Source organism: Acinonyx jubatus, chromosome E4, assembly GCF_027475565.1.
Source record: "Acinonyx jubatus isolate Ajub_Pintada_27869175 chromosome E4, VMU_Ajub_asm_v1.0, whole genome shotgun sequence".
NCBI lineage: Eukaryota > Metazoa > Chordata > Mammalia > Carnivora > Felidae > Acinonyx > Acinonyx jubatus.
The window spans coordinates 21,428,689-21,451,855 of NC_069395.1; the positions used below are offsets into that span (position 1 = coordinate 21,428,689).

Below are 23,167 nucleotides of genomic sequence, written 5' to 3' on the forward strand. Positions count from 1 at the left end.
CTACAGTAAATTTAGGGATGCGTGTATCTTTTCAGATTAGTGTCTTTGGTGTTTGGATAAATATACAGAAGTAGAATTGCTGGATTTTATGGTATTTCTGGTTTGAACTTTTTGAGGAAACTATGCTTTTTTTTCCATAATGGATATGCCAGTTCACAGTCCCCCAACAGTGCACAGGGGTTCAGTGGGCATCCTTCTCAAGCATCTTGCCTAATTCCTTCCCACCAACTGTAAGTCTTAGTGTTTGGAATCTTAAGAATACAACCTTTAGAAAATCTGTCTCAAAAGTCCGAGTCTTCTGTTTTAGACTATGAAGACCACTTCAACTGGAAATAGTCAGAGCAGCTCCCATACAGCGCCACTCATGCATGCTGAAGATGTTGGCCTAGGTTTGTTTTTAAAAGGATGATGTCTTCCTTTTAAGCAGAGGACTGCTTCTGAGGGATGGTTAGAAGGTGGGGCAAGGTAACCTCATAATCTCTGGCCAGACAGGACATTACTTAAATTAGCAGGAAAGCAGGTGAGAGAATTCTTGTGAGAAGATCTCCAAAGAACTCTGTGTTCCATGAGAGAATATCTACTTGAAATACCATCTGAGCCCCAAAGCTGCTTCCAGATCATGGTGGTACCAGACGAGAGCCATCATGGACCCTCAAGTTTCCTATCTCCTCCTCCCTTCATGCTAATGTTAGAGAGGCAGAAACATACAGTTGGTTCTGAATTGTGGAGAAGCAGCCCAAGCCTTGGGAATGGAGGCCCTAATTCATCCGTGCCTTTGCCGTTGTTGGCTTCTGGCTCAAAGTGGGCAGAGCCAGGCACGTTTGGGAAGAAGCTGATCTTTAAATGAAGTTGGCGGTTTTGATGATTACATGAGACTGGAAAATGCAAATACTGACCTGCGAATATCCCCTGGGTCAGGTGGAACTTCTCTGTTGCTCAGGAGTAATCCAGATAGTTTTGGGTTTTACCTGAGATTTCATTCAGTGTTAGGGGGAAGTGAGCAGTTGTAGGAAAGGCTATGCTGGTTTCTATATGGTGGCCCCCTTCCGTGTTCTGTGTGTTCACCATGATGGTTACATGCCCCTAATTTTTAAGAATGGTGAAGATGTCGCTGATGTTTTTATTGCTGATAGTTGCAGTGAATCTTGAACATGAGTTTATGAGTGGGATGATTGGCATGTAATTAAAAAGATGCAACTAAACTAATTCATTGATAACTCTTTGGTTGATAAGAGGCAGTAAGAGCAAGAATACCTTTTTAGACTTTTGAGGTTTTTCTGAGCAGCTGACATAGTTCTTGGTTTTCGTTAAGCATTTCTTTACCATTTTTGGTCCTTTCTGTGCTAGCCCTGGTATTTGAGGGAAACTCTTAGGTTCCCTGGCCAGCAGGGTTCTGTTTTCTGCCAATGAGAAGCATTCTCAAGAGATTTGTAAGACAGAAGACAAACCCATCGTGCTGGCAGTTGCAGCTGATGTGTGCTTCGGCAGATGTTTACATTTAAAATTTCTTCTTCTAATAGGCTGTCTTGCTGGTGTTAGATCCAGGTTTTGTGGAGCTTCTACAATATTAGCAATCTTTAAGAAGACCACAAAAGTATTGGTTAAAAATTACTTAGAAAATAGAATGTTGTAACTAACTTGGAGTCAAAATAAAAAACAAGACACAACAGTGCTTATTTGAAATAGGTAAAAGGAATCCCAACAAATGTCTATGGCTAGGTGTGAAATTCTTGATTCATACTTTAATGCTTCAGGAATCTGTGTGACTTATCCTACTGTCTTCTAAAGTTGAATATTTCTGTGGAAAAGGCTGGCTAGGCTGATTTGGTTATCCTTCTAGGTCACTTGGGCAATGTTTGCTTGGCTGCTCAAATGAGTCTTTGAAGTACACAAACTTCACTAGACTATTCCTGGGATTTGCTGTTCTGGGTTAATTTTCTTTGGAACATGAAGTACTCTTTCAGTATAGCTTCGTTTTTTTTTTTCACTTGAAGACTTTATTTTTTGCTAGGTCTCTAGGTGTTCTTTATTGTTCATTTCCCCCACTTGGGTAGCAAGTTATACATACACTGTTCCTCAATAACTGGAATTTTATTTCTAAATTACTTTAAAATCTTGGATTTTATTCTCTCTCACTTTGTATCTCTTTCTGGATTTTCAACTGTTTGTTCTCTGTGATTCTTCTAATTTTGGTTTTCAATCATGGTCTCACTCCCCTGCCCCCTCAATGTTTTTTAAACTCTGCTAGTCCTGTTTTATCTCTTCATATTTTTCCTCCATTTCTACTCTGAGATCTTTCATCTCTTCATTGTGCTCTTGTTTCATAGAAGTAATTACTTTTCTGAGTTTTAAAAACTCACGGTAGAAGGTTTGGTGACAATTTATTTGCTTCATGGTGAAAGGTTTCCAGTGAGGGTTATTTCTTGTTTTTCTTCCTTCCAGTACCTTCCAATAGATCCTGTTTTTCCTTCTTCTTTCCTTCTTTCCTTCTTTCCTTCTTTCCTTCTTTCCTTCTTTCCTTCTTTCCTTCTTTCCTTCTTTCCTTCTTTCCTTCTTTCCTTCTTTCCTTCTTTCCTTCTTTCCTTCTTTCCTTCTTCCCTTCCTCCCTTCCTCCCTTCCTCCCTTCCTCCCTTCCTCCCTTCCTCCCTTCCTCCCTTCCTCCCTTCCTCCCTTCCTCCCTTCCTCCCTTCCTCCCTTCCTCCCTTCCTCCCTTCCTCCCACTTACTTTTGAGAGACTGTGAGACAGAGTGTGAGTGGGGGAGGGGTAGAAAGAGAAGGAAACAGAATCTGAAGCAGGCTCCAGGCTCTGAGCAAGTGGTCAGCACAGGGCTCAACGTGGGGCTCTAACCCATGAGTTGTGAGATAATGACCTGAGCTGAAGTTGGATGCTCAACCAACTGAGCCACCCAGGTGCTCCCTGTTTTGCTTTCTTTGATTGCTCATCTTTTGAAACAGGTATTTCCTGGATCAGATGTTGAAGGATGATTAAGTTGGGGATGGGTAAAGATGAAATTTCTTACCTAGCATTTGTGAGTTTGCTCTAAGATGAAATATCTTCCCTAGCACTTACTGAGTTTGCTTTGACTTAACTTGTCCTAATCAGAGTAAATAGGCAGTTACCGACCTTTTTCACTTTCCACAGTTTCTTTTTTCTCCTCTGGTGGCCACTGAGTTTTGCAGATAAAGCCCATCTAAGGGGCTTCGTTGTCTGCTGACAGCCATATCCAGTCCAGTGAACCTACTGGTGCTTACTCATACACCCTCCTCTTCCTTTGCAAAACAAACAAAAAACCAACAAAAACAAAAACAGATTTTGCACCTCAATGTATATCCCTTAGCTTCAGGAGGCAGATGGTGATGGCTAGCTTGAGCTCTTTCTCTGCTCTCCATTTCACTTTCTTAAACACTGCTTTACTTGATCACCACTGCTGATGGCAGTCCTTCTGTACAGATTTAAAATTTTGGGTTTTTCTGTGTTCTAGTTACACTGAGCATCAAGTTCATGGTTTTTCTTTTCTCCTTTATTGAAGTGTTACTCAAAGTACAGTTCTCAGACCGTGTGCATTTTAATTACTTGGAATGCTTATTAAAAATTCAGATTCCTAGTGTCCTTTCCAAGTCCTGCTAAATCAGAGCCTCTGAGGCTGGCTTCCTAGATTCAAAATCTTTACCCATTATAACTTTTATATACATAGAAATTGACAACCACTCTTGTGGTGAGTGAATCAATACTTAGTTTTAAGGAGTTACTTTTATCCATCTGATAGGATATAAAGTTTTGTGAACTATAATACATTTCATAGTATAATTTCTACACTGTTGTCTTGATATTGCTCTCTACTATATATAACAGAGGTTCATGTGATTGTTTATTTTACAAGTCTGTAAAACTCTGCAGGACTCCAATGGGGGTGTCAGCTATATACCATGTAAACTTTTATCTTGCTTATTATCTGCAATTAAAGTTTTCTTATGGTCTTAATCCCTGGTGGGTGATGACTTCAAATATAAATATTGGCAGCTGTTAGAGCTATATAACATATTCAGGTCTCTTGAGCACCCATTAAAGAACTTGTAGGACTTACTTGATGCCTATAGAAGTCTTAATTCTCCTTAATTCTCCTTGGATGGCCAGCTTACTGGAGCTATGAAAATGGAGAATCCTTTATTGAGAGTGAAGGGGAGTCTGTAAGTTGCCTTTTACCTCCTTCTGTCCACCATTCCAAACATGACTGTAAGAACTGGGAATTTCAGAAGTAGAGAAGGTGACATTTTGGGTTTCAGATGCCTTGATTTTTGTCAGTTTTTTGTGATTTGATGAAATGAAAAGAAATTTGCCATCTTGGAACATAGGTACTTCTTCAGAGATGCGGTAGATGCCCTACATATATTTTAAAGTAATTTTTAGCTCTTGGGCCAAATTGAGCCTCATAGTGGGGTTACTAGTAAATAATGTGCAGACATTTTTCTTTAAAGATATTTTAATTTTCTTTCTGGATCTGATGGGTAGAGGGTTTTCTCCTCAGGGTGTTATTCCTGTGGATGAATATTGATCTGAATATTAACTCAAAAACCATATAGGGGTCTTTGGAAGGGTGTGTATTAGGTTAAAATCTTAGATACTGGACTCAGTGTTACCCAGGCTGTAGCATAATAAAAAGCTCTTAATTAAAAAAAGGTCTTCCTCCAAATGGTTGTCAGTTTATTTCCTTTTCCTATTGGGACTCACTGTCTCGACTCTTGGTGAATGTAGTCTGTGGCTAAGCCAGAAACTCTGCAGCACAAAGTTTTTGCTAACGGGGGAAGGGAACAGGGCAGGACCAAACCTTGCAGATGGAGCAATTTCCCCTAAAGCATCTTTTTAAGTGACATTGTGTTGAAGGTAAATGCTGCTGCCCATTGCCAGCCACTCTTGAGTAGAGCAGTGCAACCCTGACTTACAGATAATGTTTAAGTTAAAACAGAATTTTAGATGGAAAGATTTGGGACAACCATGCCTTGGGCCAAGAAAAGCAATAACTTGAGCAACAGATGGTTCTTTTGCTGATGGCAGTCAGGGTTAGCATTCAAAGAGTAGTTGTTATTGGATTTGTTCTCTTATGCACAAATCACAAAAGGTGAGTGAAATAATGGTGCTCATATTTACAACCCAGCAATGTCCCAGGCACTAAATCAGCTTTTTGTGTTTCACCATTTACCATCATAGTTGCAACAACCATTTGATATTACCATTCAGATTTCAGTCATGTCAAAACAGACTCAGAGGAGTTAAGTTGCCAAAGGCCACTTAGGTTGTGAGTGGCAGAGCTGTAACTGGAATTCAGGCAGGACAGGAGACGAGGACGCTTTGCGCAAACTACATTGTGCATTTGGACAAATTTGAATAGATCAAAATACACTGAACTCTTTGCAACTTTCTGCATATTGGTCATCTTTGTTTTTCTTTGACAAGAATCCTAATAGAAGCTATGTAATCCATACATGTATGTTTGTAGGAAATCATGTTTAGTAGAGTTCTTACTGTGTGGATAGTAGAAGGATTCTGTCTTAGGATTCAGAAAGACTTGGGAACTGTGCCCTTGGGCAAGTTACCTAACAAACTTCAGTTTTCTGTTCTGTAAAATGGAGGCAACAATAGCAACCTCTTAATACTTTTGGGATGGATTAGAAATAGTATATGTGAAGTGACTAGTATGGTGACTAGAGTTAAGATGCAGTAAGAGTTAAAGTGGAGTGAGGTATTGATGTATGTTGAGGATACATTTGTTGAACACTTGGCTGCCGTGCTCATTATGGACAATGATGGTTGAGCTTAATAGTCTGTATTGATCCCTGTGATCACACTGTAAATATTCCCAAGCAAATCAGTTGGGTATGGTAACAGTTCAAGTATTCTTGTAAGTCAGTCATTATTTTAATAGAACAATTTAGATGGCTGAAGATACTTAGATTTTATAAGAATTCAGGTAACTTTATAATAATTAAACTTGGTCAGTTTCATGAAGAAATTAGTTTCATTAAATTTTTTTGAACATTTCAAATAGGCATAAAAGTCACTTTAATATAAAGAGCAACACCTACTCATCAACCGGATCTATCTGGTCAAGATTTTACATTTTATGTACTTTTTTTTTTTTTTAAATATTTGAAGTATGTTAAGGAAAATTCCAGACATGTTATTCACTCCTAGGTCTTTAAAAATGAATCTAAGGACATTTAATTACATACCAGGAGGATATTCTAGTATACCTAACAAAGCTAGCAATAACTCCTTGGTAATGCTGAATACCCAGTCCATAACCAAATTGTTACAGTGGTCCCAAAGGTGAGGGCAATAATGGCTTCACTTAAATTCCATGAGTTTCATTTAGTTAAATCCCAGAAGTCTTCTTATTGATCTAGAGTAGACCCTTTTGGACCCCCCTTTCGTGACATTGATTTGTATAGAAAATGGGTCCATTGTCTTGCAGAATGTTCCACAGTCTGGATTTGTCTCTACTTCCTTGTTTAACTTTTTCCTGTTTGGTACAAGTGTAAGTTAGCTGTAGACTAGGGACTTGATTATACCTGTGTTCATTTTGTGGCCAAGAATATTCAAACATGTTACGGAGTGTTTCACAAAGAGGCTACAATGTCTTGGTTGGTCTGTTTTTAGTGATGCCGAAATGGAGTAATTCCAGGTGCTGACAGCCTTCTGTTGATGGGGACTGTCTGATAATTTATTAGGGGTTACAAGGTGGTATATTCCTATCATTCCTTTTTTAAAAAAATTATTGAGATATAATTGACATATAAACTGCACACATCTAAAGTGTACAATTTGAAAAGTTTGACCTAGGTACATCCATGAAACCATCACAAGCAAGAAAATGAACCTAATCCTCACCCTTTGGTTTCCTTGTGCCTTTCTATACTCCTTCCTTTGGTCCCTCTCTGTTCTGCCCTCATTCCCAGATAAGCACTGATCTACTTGCTTTCACTATAGATTAATTTTTACCTTCCCTGGTTTTTTCTAATGCCCGTCCTCATGAAGTGAAAGAATACTTGTTTGCAAATAATAATCTTAAAAGTTTTTTGTAAATCAGCATAATTCTAAAAGTTAATAAAATTTTCCACTTTGTTACATGTGAAAAACACATTGAGCTTCCTGTTAATTGGGTAATGTGTGACTGACGTAGCCATCAGTGGAAGAATTAAATGGTTCCAGAGCTTCCCAGAACTTCTTCATTAACATTTCCTCAAGTTATTTGACTAACATTTCTTTTCTCCCATACAACGTTTACAGATCCACAGGATCTGAAAGATAATAACAGGACAGGGATTTATTCATTTCCCTTTATTGCGTTAACTACCCAGGCTTGGCTGCTTACATTACAATAAAATATACAGGATAATTGCTGGCATCCACACAAAGCATTTTTCCTCTTTATTGAAACTGTAAGCAGAGTAAATTGTTCTTTCCATTCCAGTTCTCAGATTTCAATTCATTCTTAACTACCTAATGAAGAGCAGAGTATAATGTGTCTTCTTTCTTCTTTATTTGGCAAGCAGTTGAACTGTGGAGAGTAAAGCTACCTGATTCAGTAGGACCAGTGACTTTCAGGCAGCTCATGTAGATTGGTGTCTGTCTTTCCAGGGTGGCGCACTTGGTGAAAGGCAAATAAAATGCTACGATACTGGAAAAGATGTGACAGTGAAGTAGGAAACAACTTCAAAATGAGTGCAACATGAATATGACCCCTTAGTTGTATAACTTTCCCCAAACTCTGCTTCTAGACCAAAGCAATTAGAATAGCCAATGAAAAACCTGTGGGTACATCAGTGAATTCTTTCCAACCCTCAGCATGTGTGGCTCAACTACCAACAGCTGTGAGGCCTGCACAGGCTAAATCGCCACAGTGAACAGCAAGAAGTGAAAAGGCAACAGTGCTAACACACTTGTGTGCTTTGTGTGATTAGATAGATCATACAGGGACTATCTAGCTCTGGTAATGCTTTGTTTTGTTTTTGTCTTGGTCTATTTTGTTAATATCATTTATCAACTTCCTTTTGGTATTTATCTAGTACATCCTTCATTCTTAGATTTTTAACATTTTACGTGTCTGTTTTAGAGATGATATATGAATAAAGCATATGACTGGACTCAGGGCCGCTACTTGGTGTGATCCCATGTGGGCACACTGGACATGACCAAAGTTCTGATTTGTTGGCAAATGCATTTCGACTAGTCAGTGCCTATACCACACCAATTATTATTAAATAGTTGCATTATCATTTATAGCTGGATTCCATTTTTAATGCAATGATAATCTTTGTCCTTCAACTAGAGTGCTAAATCCATTTATATTCATTGTGGTTAAATAGGATTTCATTTTATACCACCTTATGTGGTTTCTGTATCTTTCTCCTCTCTGCTTTTTCTTTATTTTTGCCCAGTTGAATTAGTCTCCTTAATCTCATTCCGTGTTCTTGCTGTGAACTTTAAGGAACTTCGATTTTGTGTCTATCTTAAAGGGGCTTTCTTAATTATCTTAGCATGCATATTTAGTCTAAGTTACCATTTTTGAATCCAGGACTCTCAGATCACCCTCTACCAACATGACACTTATTTCCCACAATATTGTACTTGTATCTTGACCCACTGCCCCCAGATTAAAACACTAGCAATAGTAATATCTATATAGCCAGTAGTAGTTTCTCTAGCCTCCCATATTTCCGACTTCATCAGCTTACTTTTTCTTACACTTTAAATGTTCGGTCTGGAATCCTATTCCTTCTTTACTTGGAAGATTTTTTTTTTTTTTTCGTGCCAAGCACTTTTAAGATCTTTTTTCTGTAGTGCTCTTCAGTTTTACTGTTGTGTATCTAGAAACTGATCTTTTTAACTCTTCTGGCACTTATTGTTAATATGAGCATTTGTATTAAGAGTCTTAGAAAACTGAGGCAACATCTTCATATATTGACTCTTTTCCATTGTATTTACTTTCTTAAACTCCGGTTAAGTGAAATTATTCATCTGCCTCTTAATCACTTTTGTATTATCTTTGAGTTACTTTTTGTATAATCTCTTCAGATTTTGTTTTTCTAGTTTACTGTTTTCTCTTCATCATGTTTAATCTTTTTGATACATCCACTGAGTTCTAAATTACATCTAGAGTTCCTATTTTTGTTCTTTAAAAATTTGCTTGGATATACTTTATGGCCTCTTAATCCTTTTTCATATCTACAGGATTCTTTTGTACATAACATATTACGTATGATCTTATAATCAGATTTTTTTTCTGAACTGATGTTGCTGAAAATTGTGTCTTGTAGACTTTGATTTCTGGTGTTTCATTTCTTTTAATGTTTGTTTTTGAAAGAGAGCGATGGAGTGTGAGCAGGGGAGGGGCAGAGAGCGAGAGGGAGACCCAGAATGTGAAGCAGGCTGTCAGCACAGAGCTGGTTGCGGGGCTTGAGCTCACAAACCGTGAGATCATGACCTGAGCCAGAGTTGGACGTTTAACTGAGCCACCCAGGTACCCCACTTCATTTTTTGACTTTGGTCTGTAAGCTGCTTGTTTTTCTCAGATGTTTGCTAGAGTAATGGTTAGAGCCATGAGGTGATGTCCAGTGCTCCAGAGAGGATGTGCATTTGCTACCGCCAGTCAGCTGTAGCTGCTACATACTTAGGACCACTTTCAACTAAGCTCCCGTATTTTGGGCTACACAGATACAGTGAATGCAAGTTGCAGGCGATTGTGAACACCAATAAAACTCAAAGGAGGCTTTTCCTCGATGAAACTGCAGATTTTATTTTGAATGCCTTGCAGTAGACTGGATAATAACGTATACTCCAAAATGTCCTTGTCCTCATCCCTGGGACCTATGAATGATACCTTATGTGGCAGAAGGGGATTAGCAGATGTAAACCTGTTAAGGATATTGAGATGAGGGGCGCCTGAGTAGCCCAGTCGGTTAAGTGTCTTACTTTGGCTCAGCTCATCATCTCCCAGTTTATGGGTTCGAGCCCCGCGTTGGGCTCTGTGCTGACAGTTCAGAGCCTGGAGCCTGTTTTGGATTCTGTGTCTCCCTCTCTCTCTGCCCCTCCCCTGCTTGTGCTCTGTCTCAAAAATGAATAACCATTAACAAAAAATTTAAAAAGGATATTGAGATGAAAAGATTATCCTAGATTATTAAGATGGATCCAATGTAAACACAAAGCTATCTATACGAGAGACACAGGAGGAATCAGAGCTAGAAAGCTAGAATGGTGCTAGAAATAAGAGACTGGGGTGATGTGAGAAAGGGACCAGAAGCCAAGAAATATGGTAAGTGTCTAGAAGTTGGAAAAGATAAGGAAGCTTGTTCTTCTCCCTTGAAACCTTCAGAAGGAACTCAGCCGTGGCAACACCTTGACTTTACATTTGAGACCTCCACACTTTTAAAATAATCAACTTGTCTCATAAGCAACTAAGTGTGTTGGTATCTTGTTACAGCAGTAATAGAAAACGAGTTATACCTCTTGTCATTAATTTTTGTGACCTTGCAATGAGGGATGAGTGACCTTTTGGTATTCAACTTTTCCAGATAGTCTTTAAAGTTCCTCACTCTGGGTGAGCCCCAGGCTTGGATTTCCCTTGTGGTGTCCTGTGCAGCCATCAGCAGGAAGTTGTAGGGTCCAGAGCTTAGCAGAACCTTTATGGTAGAAAGTGGCTTTGATACTCACTTCCTAGTTACATTTTATTTTTGGTAACTGAGGATTTGTACCCCTTTCTGCCCACTCAGCAATGCTTTTTGCAAAATGTGTTTTAAATATTTTATCCAGCCTTTTAGCTGTTGCAATTAGGTGGGTTTTTCAGGGTATGTAGTCTGTCAGAATGCCAGAAATAGAAATTTAGGGAGACTTTTATAATTACTTTAAAAAATCATTCCCACCCCCACCCCCCACTTGCCCTTAAGGCAGGATACCCACGATTCATTTGAGATCTTCCTCCCTGGCCCTCTGGAGCCTGGAATTTATAAAGTCAGAATTTCTCAGTGAGCCTCTATCTAGGAAGAGTGAGAACCTAAAAACTAATGACTTATATCATGGGCTCGTTAGAGACTGTTTTTCTCAACAATTCATTATCTGCTACTCGCAAAATATTTCCTGGGATGGAAGAATTTGGCAGCCACATTGCACTTGAGTAAATGATTATTGAGACTGACCCTGTTTATTCACATGTATCATGGTTATTTGGAGGGTAGTTTTGAAAAGCTTCTGGTTTCTTTTTTATCTTTTAAATGCAAAAGAGTCTGCAGTAGGGACCTGAATTGCACCTGCTGTTTTACCTCGCAGCTTTTCTTTTTCATTGTGTGTGTTCTCTGCTAATTTATATAGGACTCTTCTACGTCTAAATCTGTCGGGGGGCGGGGGGGGGGGGGGAAGAAACCTTGGAAATCATCTAAGGAGATGTGAGGCAGGGATGGGGATGAGGGGCAGCAAATAAATCAGGTAGATTGTTTTTCTAATCCCACCTTGAATTATCTCCATTAGTAAGGAGAACTTGGTTTCTTTTCATATTTAACTTCTCTTAAAGCCAAGCATAACACTACTGAGAGTTAGGTTTCAAACGTTTGTTTTTCTTTTTTTCCCATAATAGTATCAGTTTGGTAATGGTTTTTAATAAGGTCACTGTGGTTGAGTCACAGATAATGTTTTTTTTTTAAATGCATTATAAGAATGTCAAGACAGGCCACTAAAATACTTGAGAAATGGAAGATGAAACCTATTAATACTTAGAGTGCAAATGTTCCCATTTTTTAATACAAATGGCAAAAGCCAGATGTGCGGTGGTATTAGATTGCACAGAGTTTAGTGACCTAAATTAGGAACATGGAGACAATAGAAATGAATATACTCAGATGATCTTGGTGAACTCTAAGGGAATTTCTCTGGGAATTTAGGTGATTAGAAGACATGTTAACATGTGTATATATCAGTGAAATTTGGAGTAAATTCGAGGTTCTAGCTTATGCTTCATAATCGTGGGGGATAGTCACTACATTTTCAACTTACTGTATATTGAAGTATTTTGAAGAAAAAATCATTGCTGTAGCACCTATGTATACCTCTTTAAAACACTGTGATTAATGACTTTTAATCTTGTTCTGCGTTGAGTATAAACAATTACATAAAAATTTTGGTTTTCAAAGGCATAAGTTAGGATTTAAGGTCACTGAGTGAGAACCCTTAATGGAAGAAATTAGTTGTCTGTATTTTCTATTTATACTTTGTTTTTAGGTTTATTTCTCAAGTAGCTCTATTCCTAGTATTTCACAATGCTGAACACAATACTCCTAGTTTTTTACTGCTGGTTAAAAAAAAGTTTCAGTTGTCATGTTGTTCAGGTTTTGAGGCAATCACAACTGAAGGCAATAGTCAGGAAAAGGCTTCAGATAATTTGTGTAATGATTTTACTATTTTTTGTATTCCCTCCTTACTACCGTTTAAATTTTATTTATTTCTGAGCTAGTTTTGTGCACTGAACCAAATATATTTTTCTGGAGCTGGTGCAGCTAATTCTGAACTACAGTTCAGATGTAAGATGAATTACAGTTGAATTGTTCCTTCTGACCTGCATTACTACTTGGTGAATTTCAGCTAATGGTAACTTTCTGAAGATAGTGCTGATTCTCACCCTCACTATCTCAGTGAATCCGAGTAACTGAGAAAGAGAGCACCTTAACCAAACTTGCCTTACCTAGTCTTTTGGCTTACCCAGGGTTTGTTTTTCCATAGGGCACTGTTTGATGCCCTTAGATGCTGACCCCTTAAAATTAGTGCAGTGTAACAGTATATTTACTTTTCATAACCATGCTTTCATATTTAACAAGAGTCAGTTTTAAGTGAAATTCCTGAATTTCTAGGCTAAAGAGAGACAGGTTATTTTTTTAAAGAGAAAAACCTATGACTTACAGAGGAAATACAGTTGTTCTAGCATTGGGCTTTGCTTTCTTATCTACAATGTGGGGGAAAAAAACACCTACAGACTGTTGAAAGGAGAGGCCTGGAATTCAAGAATCTTACATACTCCTAAGGTAGCACGGATCTAAAGGGTAAATGAATGTGACTTTTTTGCACATACAGGGATTTAGAAGTACCACGAATCCTAAAGAAAATACATGCGGTTGTAATTTAATCAAATGATGATTCAGAAGAACTTTCAAGATAGAGGAAGAGAGGAAAGCATTGTGAACGACGACTCTGACTAAACATATGATTGAATCTAAATTGGGCATTTGAGATAGAGGTGTTAACATGAGAATTCTTGAAATATCTAAGCTTATACTCTAAGGGAAAGAGTATAAGATTCTAGTTAAAAAAAACCCAAAACTCTGCTGAGCTATCAGCACAGAGCCTGTTGCAGGACTCTAACTCCCAAACTGTGAGATCATTACCTGAGCTGAAGTCGGACTCTTAACCAACTGAGCTACCCAGGCACCCCATCACTAAATATTTTTAAAGCACTATATAGTTTGAGACATTGAGGCAGACAAGTTCACTGTTTCATGGTATATAAATCCTAGTAGGAAACAGACCTATTGACAAGGAAATTAGAAAAATTGAGTATTAAGTACTCTGAAGGAGATAAATCAGGGTAATCATAAAGTATTTGAGAATTGTGGGTAGCTGCTTTTAGAAAGGAATAGTTAGGGAGCGCTTCTTTAAAGGCAATGACTTCTGATCTGAGACTTGAATGACCAGGAGGAAAGAGAACATGCTGGGAAAAGGACCATTTGGTTCTGATGCCCTTATCTTCCAACTATAAACTTCATACCTATCTTGATCTTGATGGTTGCTGTAACCTGTGGGTAGCTGGGTTTAGTTATGACTTGGACTCTCAGAGTACTTGTGCAGAATTCTTTCCAATGGACCAAACTTATTCTTGGAGTTGTAAAGCTATTGCATGTGGGGAGCTTGGAATTTCATGGTTTTCCTGATCTTAAGAGGTCAGGAAGGATTATGGGATGGGCTGTCTTTCTTGCCTCTTGAGACTGGAGTGTAGGAGACCAAAGAGCATGAAAGATTCTTCGCAGAGGACTGAGCCTGCTTTTATACCTCAGGTCCAACGGGGGATTCTTTCACCCCCTTCTGCTTGCAGGTTTTCTGTTTTCTAGGATACCTAAAAAAACAAAACAAAACAAACTTGTCAGTGAGCCGCTGGAGAAAAAATTATCTAAGGGAGACTAAGAAGCCAGAGACATAAGTGGAACAGTCACATGGTTGGTGTTCATAGTTGTTGAAGGACATGATTAAAACTTGAATTAAACACTTCAGATTCAAATACAGTGGGGGCAAACACTTTTTGGATCTAAAGCCATAATTTTTCCATCTATCATTTAGTTACACCTCTAATAAACTGGAAGGTAAATTTCAGGAAACACATCAAAGCCCAGAGGAAAAATAAAGTGAGCTTTTCCATGAGGAGTTGTAACCTGGATTAGCAGTTCTAGGGGATAAAAATAAAAGAGGAAATAATTAAATAAGGGACTAAAACTTTCACAGACAGAACAGATATCTTAGAACCAGACTGAGATATAACTTCTCATATGTAATACCGGAAGTTAGAAAAGCATAGAATAAGGTTTACAAATGACAAAGTAGGGGGCTTTATCAACAAGTTTAGACTCAGCCAAGGAATCCTTCACCTGTTAAGGAAAAAGAAAGCTACGGGGAACTGTGGAAGGTGTTAGAGTGTTTGTGTCAATCAGGACTGTCTTGTCTAAACTGTGCTACCAATCTCCAGATCTCCCAGGCTTAACACAAAAGCTTATTTCATATTCTTGCTATACATCTTGCATGGGTTAGTATTAGTCTCTGCCTAGGGACTCAGGCTAATGGAGGATCTGTTTTAATGCATGCTTTCATGATCACTGTAGTAATAGGAAAGGAGTGATCCTGAAAGAAACCTATTACTTCCTGTTACATCTTATTGGTCAAAGCCAGTCATGTGGCCATGAGTCACTTCTGAGGGAACAGGGAAGAGTAATTCTATGATGTGTCTGGGAGGAAGAAAATCTGAATATTTTTGAAAAAGCATTAATGGCTACCACCATAATCACCCATGTATTGTCTGAGGCAAATAAGAGTTGAATCAAATGTATCCATAGACCTCAAGTTGAAGAAAAAGATGATGAAAGTCAGCAGTGCATGTTAGGTGTCTGCTTATGTGTGTGCACATGCATGTAGTTTTGTTTGTAAGTTAAATGTAAATGGATGACGAAAACCATAATTGCTTAAAAAATTACTGAGATTAAAGAGGCATTCTAGTGGAAATTTTACTAAGCACAAACTACCTCTGCAAAAACCTAGTGTGTGGCAGTGAGGGCAGGAAATAAAGAATTTCAAAGCACGTAGGAGAAAATGAGGAAAGAAAGGAGTCATTTTATTAAAGTAGGGAAGGGAGGATGGGAAAAATGGACCTTGTGTGGGCACAGTGTATACACTGCATAATGGAGGAAAGAGTTGATGTTTTGTTTCAAGTAATTATGGACTTCTATGTATTTGATGGATGCAGTGGGGGGTAAATAGTCACCAAAATAAAGTCAAGATTTCTACTGAAAAGGAAAAGGCTAGAATGATCAGCAGTCTGATCAAACCAGAAAAAAAAAATGAAGGGAAGGAAAAAATGAAATTATACTAAAAATAAACCTAAAATGGAAGCATAAAACATTTCACATGTGACAATACATGTGAATGGATCAAATTTTCCTGTGAGCTATGGTTGTAAGAGCTCAAAACTATGCTATTTACAATCCACTCCCCCACCCCCATTGGTAGTTTAATAGTAAATAGGGAAAGCGTGCTGGGCATTTTCAAACCGAAAGACACTGATAATGCTAATAATAAGTGTAAAACCTACGATTAAAAGCATTAAAAACTGACATTATAAAATGACAAAAGGCAAAATGTAGAATGAAGTTTTTATTTATACGACATTGGTAGAAATGTAAGGCAAATTCTTAAAGTCCATAAATTGTGAGGAGGAAAAAAGCCAGAGGGGAGAGGAAGCTGGCGATAATGCAGATACTGCTTCAGGGGTAGCTGCTGATTCTAGATTGTTCATAAATTACATGTATGACAAGAAGAAAATTGGAGGTTCATACAAGACAGGAGTACATCAAGATACAAGTGGAATCCACAAAAGGTGACATCAGTTAACTAGGAATGAAAAATATCTGACCCACAGAGGGAAATAGTAAAGGGATTACTTTTTTTTTTCTCTCAGCTTTGGTTCTGAATGAAAAAAAAGTCACTTCTGCAGATTCCTAACTAAAAGCCAGCCCTTGCAAGAGTATGGGGTCAAAGTTTACTCTGTTGCTCAAAAAAGTCTGAACCTGGAAGCTTAGCTTAAAGTGGGGCTGGGCTGTAATAAGTTAGAAATGAAGCATCTTAGTTTCTATACTACCTGGAAGTTGATATATTATTCTGCCACAGATTTTTTTTTTATATAGATACTCTGAAAGGAAACATAAAGACCCTGGATCAGAAAAAAGATCACTCACAAAGCATCTTAGCACTGGTTTCCTAAGCCATGATTTCCACAGAGGGACATGATAATAGCCTGATACTGCCCTGCAACACTGGAGAACCTCAATCAGGAGACTAGAAGCTTATGTAGGATGGCTGGCACATCGGCCCATTCTTTTCTAGGTAGGGAGAGAGGGAGGGGTTAGAGGGATAGGGGGACCTTTACTCTTAAATGGCTCTGGAAGAGATAAATCTCTAGATGTTTCTGGAACAATACAGTATCTGTAGCTTGCAAGACATGTTTGCTATTCTGTTATCCTTCAATAAAGTGTACCAGCGTTGCATCAGAAAGCCCAGACCCTGCAGAAATGTGGGAATACTCATGGAAAATTTTCTTGAAGTGAACTGGTTATGCTCTGATGTGTATAGGAAAAACAAAACATTTCTTGAGGAATGCACTTCAAACCCAAACCTCAGGAATATTCAGTGATGATTTTCCAAATAAGATGAACTTGTAGTCAATTATGGAAGTATAAAGGAGATACAAACTGTCACCAATTAGCCCCAACAACAAACTATGAATGACAACCACAAAGTTTGCAGATAATAGAATTCATATACATGCAGTATAAACTGTGAATGTCTAACGTTTAAAGAAACAAAATAGATTTAAGATCAAAGAATAAGAAGCTATCAAAAAATGACCAGATGGAAAGATAGCCATGTAGAGTTTATAGAGAAACTTCAATAATGGAAATGAAAATTTTACTGGATAGTTTAAACAGAAGTTTAGACATAATTGAAAGATTTAATCACAAATAGAATTGCCAGCAGAGAGACAAAGCGATGGGAAACCTAACTTCTACAAAAGAGAAGTTAGTGTGTTAACAAATGCAGAAGGAACAAATGAGAACAGGAGCACTAAATATTAGACAAACTAATGACATTTTTCTAGAATTGCTAAAAGATACCTTTTCTGAGACTCACAAATGGGTAAGGAAGTAGATATGTAAAACTAGACATTGTGCAGAAAAACTACAGAGCAGCCACAGGGAGAAATAAGGGGCTTGGCTTGGCTTGGCTTTGCTATTGCAGAGTACAAAAATAGATTCAAAGGGAAGAGGAAAAAAAGATAAATCGGTAAGCAAACCACTTTCCAGGAGCAAGGGCAAAATATTTTAAAGAAATAAAATTGGATGTCTGTACCAATTTTTAGCATATCTAACACTTGTACTTCAGAAAGAAACATAATTACTGCAGAAGCAAGCATCAGGAACACAAAAAGGAATGCCTAGGAAAGAAATCTGTAACTAAATGGTAAATATAAACAAACACTGACTGTATAAGGTAAACATGCTTGATTTTGTGAGTATTAAAAACTAGAATTAGAATATGGACAGAAATAACCTATTGGGTAAAGAGGTAGACCAGAGCTAAAAGTTAAAACATTTAAAGGTTGGCATACCATGTAAGAAAATGGATAAAAAATGAGTCTAAATTCGTAAAAGTTACCTGTGGTTACTGAATTATTTTAGGGCAACTCTGAGAGAACAGAAACATAATAAAAATTAATAGAAAAATGAATTGAAAGGCAGAACTCAAGCTAAAAGATGACAGGAAATGCAAAAAAAAAAAAAAAAAACAACAAAAGAACATCGAATAAAAAGCATGATGTTAGAAATCCATTTTTAGTAATAACCATATGTATAATTCCTTATTTGAAGGAGAAAAGTTGGACTAGATTTAACATTTTTTTTAATGTTTGTTTATTTTTGAAGGAAAGAGCATGAGTAGGGGAAGAGCAGAGAGAGGGAGACACAGAATCCGAAGCAGGCTCCGGGCTCTGATCTGTCAGCACAGAATCCAGTGCGGGGCTCGAACTTACAAACTTGTGAGATCATGACCTGAGCTGAAGTCAAGACACTTAGCCGACTGAACCACCCAGGCGGGCCTGACGTTGGGCTAGATTTGAAAGTAACTCCAGTAGAGCTCTTGTTGACAAAGCTGAAACGTTGGGGTACACAAAGGTTTGAAGTAAAAGGAATGGAGAAAGATAGTAATTAAAGCTGCTGTAGCTACTCAAATATAACAATACAGCCTTTAAAATATCATTAGAGATACAGGAACATATTTCATATTGATGAAGGATTAAAATTCATAGAAGATCTAACTCTAAATGTATCTACAGTTAATAGCTTTAAGATATGAAAAGCAAAAATTGACAGCACAAAGAAAATGATTTTGACTATGATAGTGGGAGACTCTAATAAAACCATTTCAGTAATTGTTAAGTAGATGGTCTATCAGGATATAAAATATTGGAACAATGCAATTAACAATATTGATCTGGTAGATGTATATGGAACACTGCACAAAACAATTGAATACATATACTCAAACACACAGGAAACACATAAAATGACCTTTTAGGAGGCCTTGTGCCATCAATATATTTCAAATGATTGAGACTACAGAGACCGCAGTCTCTGACCACGATGTAATTAATTTAAAATGGCTAACATAAAGATAACTAAAAACTTCCATGGCAGAGAATGCTAATTATTTCCCCCGTATCCAGTCCCCCTTCTTAGTCTGTGAATGGAACTCAACTGAGCCAGGAACATGGTGGTTCTGCCTGCCTTGCAACTGGGTCTGGAGGTTGCTTTCAGGTTGAGGTGCTTGGTGCAACTTTGTGGGGACCTGATTTAGAAAGGAAATGGGTTTAAGAAAATTCTTCTCTGTCCATGGGCTGGAATGTAGATGGAGGTTAGTGAAGCAGTTTTCCTTTGAAAAAGATGGCAGCACCCTAGGGGCTGGCATAGCACAATGGACAGACTCCTCCAGCAGAGCAGTCCCTACAGGCTGGCTTACCCACCTACCTCTGAAAGGAGAATCAACTTTTTTTTTTTTTTTTTTTAGCTTATTTATATTTAGGTTATGGTATAGCAGCTTAGTTTATGTCCTAATTCAAGTTGGCACATATATGGAAACTAAACCACATTTCTAAACAATTCATAAACTGGAGAAATTCTAATGGAAACTAGACTATACATAGAAGTAAAAAGTCAGGAAGAAAATAGGTATACTTTCCTGTGTGTGTGGGATGCCACTAAACCAGTCTTTAAAGTCTTTATAGTCTTCAGTGCCTGTCCAATAGAAAAGAGAGGCTGAAACGGAATAAATCCTCCTCCTCAGATCACCTCAGTTGTCTCAGTCTGACACATTGTGCTGCACATGGCACTATGTGGATACCCTTTTCATGTTGCTGGGACTCTGGCTTTTTTTTTTTTTTTTTTTTTTTTTTGAGCTGCCTTGGATGTTTTCCTTGCTCAGCTTCACCTTATGACTTTGGCACTTGATTGTTTACAATGGGAAGGGAAGGGGAAGGAAGGAACAGGAGAAGGAAGAGCAGTGAACCCAACTCTGTCTTCCTTCATCTCCCCCCCCCACCCCCCCGGGCCAAATAAACTCTTAGCAAAATCTGACAAAGAATCTAGAAAATAGAAAAAACTGCAGGCTAGCCCCTCAAACACAGATGCAAGATACCTAAATGAAATATTAGAACTTGAATCAAAATGCTATTTTAACAGGATAGATAAATAGATCGTGACCAAGTTGGGTTTATTTTAGGAATTCAATATTCACTTGGTATTAGAAAATGAAGTCTGTGTAATGCATCATATTTATAGAATAAATGACAAAAATCATATAATTCCAATGGATACAGGAATAGCATTTGTCATAGTTAAAAGTTGTCAGAGTAAAAAGTTAAACTAAGAAGTGAGCTAACTTACCCTATGACCCAGGAATTACCAATTGCACTACTAGGTATTTATCCAAAGGATACAAGAATGCTGATTCTAAGGGACACACGCACCCCAGTGTTGATAGCAGCACTATTGACAATAGCCGAAGTATGGAAAGAGCCCCAAATGTCCATCGACGGATGATTGGATAAAGAAGGTGTGGTGTATATACACACAATGGAATATTACTTGGTGATCAAAAAGAATGAAATCTAGCCATTTGCAACAATGTGGATGGAACTGGAGGATATTATCCTAAGCAAAATAAGTCAGAGGAAGACCAATATCATGATTTCACTCCTACATGGAATTAAAAAAAACAAACAAATGAACATAGGGAAAGGGAAGCAAAAATAAGATAAATACAGAGAGGGAGACAAACCATAAGAGACTCTTAAATACAGATAACAAATTAAGGGTTGCTGGTAGGGTGTTAGGTGTGGGGCTAAATGGGTGATAGCCATTAAGGAGGGCACTTGTTGTGATGAATACTGGGTGTTATGTATAAGTGATTAATCACTAAATTCTATTCCTGAAATCATTATTACACTGTATGTTAACAACTTGGATTTAATTACAAAAAAATGAACTACCTTAATCTAATAAGACTACAAAAATTCTATAGTGGACCAAACACACGAAAAGATGTTCAACATTACTAATCATCAGGAAGATGCAAACAAAAATCAGAATGAGATCACCTCACATCTGTCATAATGGCTAAAATCAAAACCACAGGAAGTAATAGGTATTGGCAAGGATGTGGAGAAAAAGGAATTCTTATACATTGCTGGTGGGAAGGCAAGCTGGGGCAGCTACTGTGTAAAACAGTATGGAAGTTGCTCAAGTTAGAATTCCTATATCATCCAGTAACTTCACTATGATATGGTAATTTCACTATGGGGTATTTACCTAAAGAAACACTTATTGAAAAATATACATGCGTTCCTATGTTTATTGCCAAGATTTTTTATTTATAATGGCCAGTATAGGGAAGAAATGCCAGTGTCCATCAGATGAGTAGATGAAGGTGTGGTATATATACAACGGAATATTACTCAGCCATTAAAAGGATGAAATCTTGCCATTTGCTACAACATGGATGTATCTAGAGGGTATAAATGCTAAGTGAAATAAGTCAGAGAAAGACAAATATACAATTTCACTTCCGTGGAATAGAAGAACCAAAGAACAAATGAACAAAGAACAAAAACCACTCTGAAATAGAACAAACTGGTGGTTGGCAGAGATGAGGTGGATGGGGGAAAGGGTGAAACAGGTGAAGGGGATTAAGAGTACACTTCTTGTGAGAAACAGGGAGTAATGTATAGAACTGTGGAATCATCTTAGTTTCAGGTATGCAGTGTAATACTGTATGTTAATTATAACTGAATGAAGAAATTTAATAGACATGATTAGCTGGAAGAGCAATGTCAAATACGTTTTCTCTGAAACCAAGCATGAGACAAGAATGTCTCTTGTCACCATTTGTGTGCATCATTATATGGGAAGTCCTAATCAGTGACCTAAATAAGAGAAGTCAGAAAAGTAGGCAGGAGCCAGGATATATTTTCTAAGTATCTGATTTTTAATGTCTTTAAACATATTTATACCACTTAATTTTTGTCTGTGTAAGATCTCACAAATCCTTTAGAGGAATAAGGTAGATGGAGGAAATTAAAGATGGCTATAAGTTCTTTGTTTTTACTCTGAAGAGTCCACTTCTTCTACCCTGGAATCTGGGCTGGCCTTAGTGACTTCCTTGACCAGAATATGATAGAAGTGACAGACCGGGACTTTTGAGCCTGGGTCATAAGAAACATTGCCAGTTTGGCTTGTGCCTCCTGGACCGCTGTCTCTGGAAGCCCCAGCCACAGCATAAAAGTCCTTCTGTTGAAGGCCCCTGAGACCTTCAGTACTGGAGAGGACACGGAAGTACTCAGGTTAATGGTCCAAACTGAACCAAGTCTAATTATCTGTGTCAAGGTGTCAGACATGAGAGTGAAGCCATCTTAGACTGTCTTGATCAGCCCCATCACCCTGCTGAATTCTGTTGAATAACTTTTGTTGGTTTCCCATGGAACCAACTGCTGATCTGAGCTTTACCTGAATTCTGCACCCGCAGGACAATGAGATAAAAGATTAAGTCACTAATTTCTGTAATAATTCATTTCACAACAAAAGATAACCAGAATGTAGGTGTAACAAATAGTGCAAAAAAATATAGCTTCTAAATAGATACATGGACACTTTCTCTTTAAATTTTATTGTGCCTTTTCTCTTAGTTCTTTGTGAATTCCTATATATTTTTTTAAATTCACGTTTACTCAGCTGTACTGAATTTTATTGTATCAGTGTGGCAGACTTAAAATAATTCTTCCATAATGATGGTGTGTTTCTATTTAAATATTTTCCCAGGAAAAGGTTTCAACCTAGAGTTTAATAAGTGTTCCTTGATTAAACTCACTCATTGTTCATTTCTTGAGATGCTAGGTTAGACTGAACAGAAAGACGACATAAGCATGATAATGATTTCTTACGTTAGAAATGATTTAAATTAGTTCATCTGTAGGATCCACTAAGGCTGTGCTTGTTAAGATAAATGGGTCTCTAATTATGTGTTTAGTATCCTAGACAGTATGCATTGACCTCTCTGTCAGATAATTTAGCTGAGTATGTTGTTCAGACATTTCCCTTAAAATACGGAGTATCCAAGAAGTAAAGCATGATAGATTTTGAAGCTTGGTAAGATAAACAATGTTTATTTAATTTATTCTTTAAAATATTCAGATTAGCTGAAACATGAAAAATGACTTTCTGTGACAGTGCTGGGACTTATCAGATGGAAATACTCAAAGTTCTTGGA

At 37.7% G+C, this 23,167-nt stretch overlaps 1 long non-coding RNA gene across 2 annotated transcripts in view; it reads left to right on the forward strand.

Annotated features, from left to right (window-relative positions):
• The window catches only part of LOC128313079 (uncharacterized), a 549,707-nt gene that overhangs the window by 14,466 nt on the left and 512,074 nt on the right, over positions 1 to 23,167 (forward strand). For both annotated transcript variants that reach the window (XR_008293246.1, XR_008293245.1), the window contains exon 3: positions 18,274 to 18,469. This is a non-coding gene — a long non-coding RNA (uncharacterized LOC128313079). The remainder of the gene's footprint in view (positions 1 to 18,273; positions 18,470 to 23,167) is intronic.